Below are 6,054 nucleotides of genomic sequence, written 5' to 3'. Positions count from 1 at the left end.
ACAACTCTTTTTCTGTAGTGCAATGTTAAATTGTAATCAATAATGTAAATTAAACAAAAGAACCAGTATTTTATTGTCAGATGATAAGGGAACAAAACAACCAATGTATTATAAAAGCCATCATTTAATTCTAGTTTATTGTTTTGGTTTTACTTTTAGCTAGCTATATCTGTGTTGGGAATAATTAAAGTGTTAGAAATTCTGCCATTATTTACTCACCCAGTTTTTGATCTGTTGAACACAAAAGAAGACATTCTGATCAATACTGTTAACCAGCACTTATTGACATGTTTGCAGACAGTTACGCACATTAATGCACATTTGCACACATGCAGTAGATTGTGTAGTTATGAGTGTGCTCCATGCAGGTGAGTGGGCTTGACAAACCACCTGTAGTCCTCTTTATGCACCAGGCACTTTATTAGAATCTATTCAGTTTTCTACATTTGTTTGTAGAGCTACATTTAAAAATATATATATTTTGACCTATTTACTATAGCTATATTCTTGAGTGGCATGGTGGTGCAGTTGGTAGCGATGTCGCCTCATAGCAAGAAGGTCGATGGTTTGAGCCCCGGCTGGGTCAGTTGGCATTTCTGTGTGGAGTTTGCATGTTCTCCCCATGTTGGCGTGGGTTTCCTTTGTGTGCTCCGGTTTCCCCCACAAGTCCAAAGACATGTGCTATAGGTGAATTGGGTAAGGTAAATTGTCTGTAGTGTATGTGTGTCCTGCTCCTCAAGAAAATTAGATGTTACGAAACAGCAACATGGTGCAGCTAAATATCAACTTGATATAAACGGCCCTGGGAGTAAGTAAGCTATATTGTTCATATCTATAGATAAAGTTTCAAAAATTGTTTATATTTGATCTTATTTTCTATAGTTATAACTTTGTCTTTTTTTTACTTCTTATTATACTCCATAATTTAGCTTCTTATTAGCATTATTATTTTTTAAGGCCACAGGCGGTTGTATAAGCATTTTATTGCGTATCATACTATGACTACAGCCTATAAGTATCATTTGAATTAGACTTGCATAGTATGTTTCCCTCTACTATTTAAGTCTTTGGGTACCAGCAACCAGCATTCTTCTAAATACCTTCTTTTGTGTTGAGTAGAAAAAAGAAACCCATAAAGATTTAAAACCACATGAGAGAGTAAATGATGAGTGTGTTTTTGTGTTTCAGTTTTCAGTGTTTTTCTTCGAATTGCACTTGCTCCGAGAAGCACATCGACGACAAAAGTAGCCCCGCCTCCTCAAAAAACACATGAACGCGCACTGCACAGTGCACAACTAAAGCATCGTCTGCGCCAAGATAATTTAGATAAACTGTCCTGATAGTGACCGGCGGCCGGTTTTTGGTGTTGTGTGCCCGGCTGGAGCTGCCCCCGGTTTCAAACACAGACTTAACACACTGGAAATAGCCGAACTACACCGCTGCTGAACAGCAATCGTCAGTAAAAGTTTCTCCCGCCTCAGAGGGCCAAGATGGCGCTGTGAGTGATATGGTATAACCTAATTAGTCGCCAGCTGATAATTTAGCAATGAAGAAGTAAAACCTGACGAAAGACCTATGTGAAAGACCGTTTTCGGTTTCAAGGTAACGTTAATGTTAAAACAAAGTAATACTGTTTTTACTATGTAACAAGTCCTGAATCAGCTGAAATGTTTTACATACAATCAACAAAAGCAGGTAATTTCACTCGGCTGGCGGCCATCTTTGAAACGCCTCTCGCTCATGAAAGTGTTTTTATTTCTAAACGTTTCAATCAAACAAACTGCATTTTTTTTGTATTCAATAGTCTTTCAAATTTATGAAACACCCACTGTCATACTGTACTCATATTAACCACCACACAGCAAAAAATACACTTGCTCTGTGTTCAACACGAGCATGTCAAATTATTAGTCTAATTATGGATAATGAGGATCTACTTCCAAAACCAGACATAAAATCTCATGTTAATTAGTTGTAAATTAATTACTGTATACAGTAAATTACCTCATATCTCACTCACAGAGAGACTATTACAGAGAGACACATACTAACTTAAACGTCTTGCTAAATGTAGCTTATTTTAATGAATGAATTACGTTAGAGTTCATCTAATTATAAATGTTCACAAACTACATTAATACCTAAGTTCTACCACAAACAAATCAAACCATATAATTACCTGTCCAAAAGAAAAACTGCAAGCAAGGCATGATTTTTCACACCCTTCTGTCCTGCAGTTTGCTTCAGTGTAGAAAAGCAGCACCACTGGTAAATAAGCTTTTAGAAATCAGAAAGAGCTTTATTGCCAGCTATGTTTACACAGAGGAAGAATTTTTTTTTCTCAGTTTCCATAGTGCAACAGAATGACAGAGACAGGACAAAACACAGATTAAAAAAAGGAATCAGAAAAATAAGTAAATAGAGAATAAAAATAAAACAGGTTTATGTATAACAGATTCTAATACATTTTCTTTTGCTCATTTTCCTGTGCCAGGTGCTGCTGATGATTAATTTGGCTTCTATCCCCATTTGCTCTGCGCAACATCCTAGAACACGATGACCACATGTTATTGTCTGTACAAGCAGCAAAGGTATGAAATGATACAAAAACATATATTGACAGCCATGTAGGACAGTGTTTCCCAACCCTGTTCCTGAAGGCACACCAACAGTACACATTTTCAACCTCTCCCTAATCAAACACACCTGAATCAACTTATCATAACATTAGAAGAGACTCCAACACCTGAAGTTAATGGGTCAGAAAAGGGAGACATCCAAAATATGTTCTGTTGGTGTGCCTCCAGGAACAGGGTTGGGAAACACTGATGTAGGACATCCTACCAATTATTAACAGGATTAACAGTATATGGACATGAGTTTCCACAAAGACGTGTTTGTGTATGTGTGTGTAAGTGTGAGTGCAGGAAAGTATTTGTTTATCCTGAGTGATCCTTTCTCTCTGGTATGTTTGAGTAGTTGCTTTATTCTAGTGAATTGATTTACTCATTTTTAATGGGCACATATGAGTTAAATCTTTTTTTGGAAGCTGTTTGGACAGAACGGTGTGTAAGTATGATGTGTCCACAGTCATATTGGAGTGATAGAAACACAATAAGTCTCTTTTTCTTTAATTACTGATGTTAAAATAGGATCCAAATCCCTCCCGTTTTGAGGCCCACCGCAACGTGTTCTAGGAGTTATAATGTAACGCTGTACAGTAACGTGTCATTTGTTTTTTCGGTTGTCTTTATTTTAATAATTTTGTGATGATGCGATCGTGTGCTTAATCTGCCTGCCTGATTTCCACTGAACTGGGCAGGTTGTGTGACGTTTGAGTTTGGCGACGTTCTGGCGGCATGGTTTGCGTGACGCGCTGCGAACTACTAGCCTGACAGTGGAAACGCGACTTGATTTCGGCCTCACTGCTCAACAGCCCGATAAAAGCCCTGGCTCGCACTGGCCCAACAGTGCAAATGCGGCTATTGAGGCACACTCTGACAGGCACGTGACATGGGAACAGTGGGCGAGGATAACTAGCTCATTTGCATTAAAGACACAGGCAACAAAAACAGCTACATTTGTGTTCAGAGCAGACAATTCCAATATTCTGAAAGGTATAATAAATAATCTGATAATCTGGAGAACACATTCTGGAGACACAAAAGACTCATCTTAGATCTTGAAAAAGGGTAAAATAGGTGCCCTTTAACAGACCACTCCATGCAATGGAAAGGCTAAAACATTCTAGCCAATTAAATCAGTTCACTGATTTACTGTGCTGTGTACCATATTTACTACAGTTATTAAGTATATTAGGTTGTTTTTGTAGTATTTTATTTTGTTATAGTTTTAATTCAGATTTATTTGTATCACAATAATTAATGTTCCAAAGCAGCTTTACAGAATGTGCACATTATTACATTTCAGTTAGATTCATAAAAGGTTTAGGTGTCTATTTAGTTTTTTCTCTCATATTAAGTTTGTTCATGGTCTATTTAAATTATTAATTATTTTGTTGTAGCATAAATAAATCATTGCAGAAAAGTGTTTCACTATAAATGCATTCATTTGTATTTTACTGTAGCTCACTCCTTTTTCAAAACAATAACTTGAATGAAGTTTAGCTATTGTGATTTTTTTAGTTTTAAAATAGTTTTTAAATTTTAGTTTTTAAATGTAGTTTCCAGCACTGCAGAAAACACGATTAAAGCAGTCAGTATCTGAAGCATGTGTTCAGTATAGCATCACTTATGTTGGCTATGTCATACATTTTTGACACAACAAAGGTTACAGTTTAGCCTAAGCACAGAGGTCTAGGACGGTATTCTGGGATGCATTCTTGTGATTCTTTGTTTACAGGCATAATCAAGGAAACAAACCACGTATGAACATCCATAGAGAATGCAATTTACAGCGATCTCATTGCCATGGCAACTGCTGAGGCGGTCAAGAAGTGATGATCACCTTAAATTTCTTACCTCGTGGATACATATTGCATTAAAGATCTGTGCTAATAGATAAGAAAATGTTCATTTTATATTTGAATATATATATATATATATAGCTTAATTATAATGATCAACATCTTCTTATCCACATAAATATACAATAATTTTAAAAAGAGAGACAATTTACTGGTTTCTGTTATTATCATATTAACCCTTTCTAGTGAATCCCTTTGCAAACCTTAATATTTTCAACATCATTGAAATTTGTCATTTATAAGAACAAAGAGAAGCTCTAGAAAGAGTTAAGTTTGGCATTCATTAGATGTGTGTGTGTGTGTGTGTGTGTGTGTGTGTGCGCACTGGAGGATGGTTTGTTAGAGCAGGAACAGGACAATTGAAGAATGGCTGCAAGAGGTTTCCAAGGCAACCAGGTAGCCACTTCAGCTCAGCTGTAACAAAGATGCATATATATATACTAAACTCAGGTTTACAGCTAAACAGTTGTTTTCATAGTTTTAATTTGTGCCAGTGCATTACACACATGTTATTTATGCGTTTCTTACTGCTTATGAATCTCAAACACACACACACGAACACAAATTTTGGCTTTTAGTGACCTAACAGCATCACAAGCAGGCGTTATGATTCATACTGATCTTGCCATTCATCATAATGACACTTCAACCACGCCATCAAACTGCAGCACTGCAGGACCGTGTCGCTTCCACGCAGCATTACCAGCTGTGTGTGTGTTATGTGTGTGTGTGTGTGTGTGTGAGAGAGAGAGAGAGATTGAGACGAAAGAGCTTCAAAATGAGTTTGTGTTGGCTCTAATGCACATCCAGTATTCTTTGTGAGATTTGGTTGGATAAATTGTTTGTTTATATATTGTACGAATGCAATAATATAAATTATTGATGCAAATATATTACACATATATTAGTTTTCTACTAATTGTGGAGACTATACTGACCAAACTAAATAAACCTGTTTGCACTGTTACCTTTTTTGCTATTTTTCGTTTCCCTAGTGGGGACAGAAGACTGGTCTCCACATGTCAGAAATCTCCAGTCTTACTTGTCTTGTTGGATATTACTGTAGTATCACACACATATATATATATATATATATATATATATATATATATATATATATATATATATATAAAATAAATTAAAAGTAAAAAAGAAATTATTGCAAATGGGTTAAAATAAATCGCATAACACCGTCTATATATTTACGGAATAAAATGTAAAGTGTGATAAATGTGTGAAGGAATACATGTATGCTACTTAATTGTCACCTATAAATTAGGGATGCTCCGTTCAGGATTTTTGCAGTCAATACCGAGTACCGATACCTTGTCATGGTGATTGGCCGAAACCGATCCTGATGCTTCAAGCTTTATGATGCATAAAAAACATTTTCCGTCTAAGTATGATGCTTAGGTGGAGATCTCTCCTTAGCTAAGAGTATAAATTAAGAATGTTGCACATAATCCCTTAAACATGTCTCTTATAACCATTTAAGCTTCCGGGAGAGGTAGGAATCGATTGGACACTAGACAGGGGCCATTGCTAGTCAGGTATAAACAGTTTATGCA

This window comes from Danio aesculapii, chromosome 5 (genome assembly GCF_903798145.1).
Source record: "Danio aesculapii chromosome 5, fDanAes4.1, whole genome shotgun sequence".
Classification (NCBI taxonomy): Eukaryota; Metazoa; Chordata; class Actinopteri; order Cypriniformes; family Danionidae; genus Danio; species Danio aesculapii.
Note: the sequence above shows the minus strand (reverse complement) of the source record.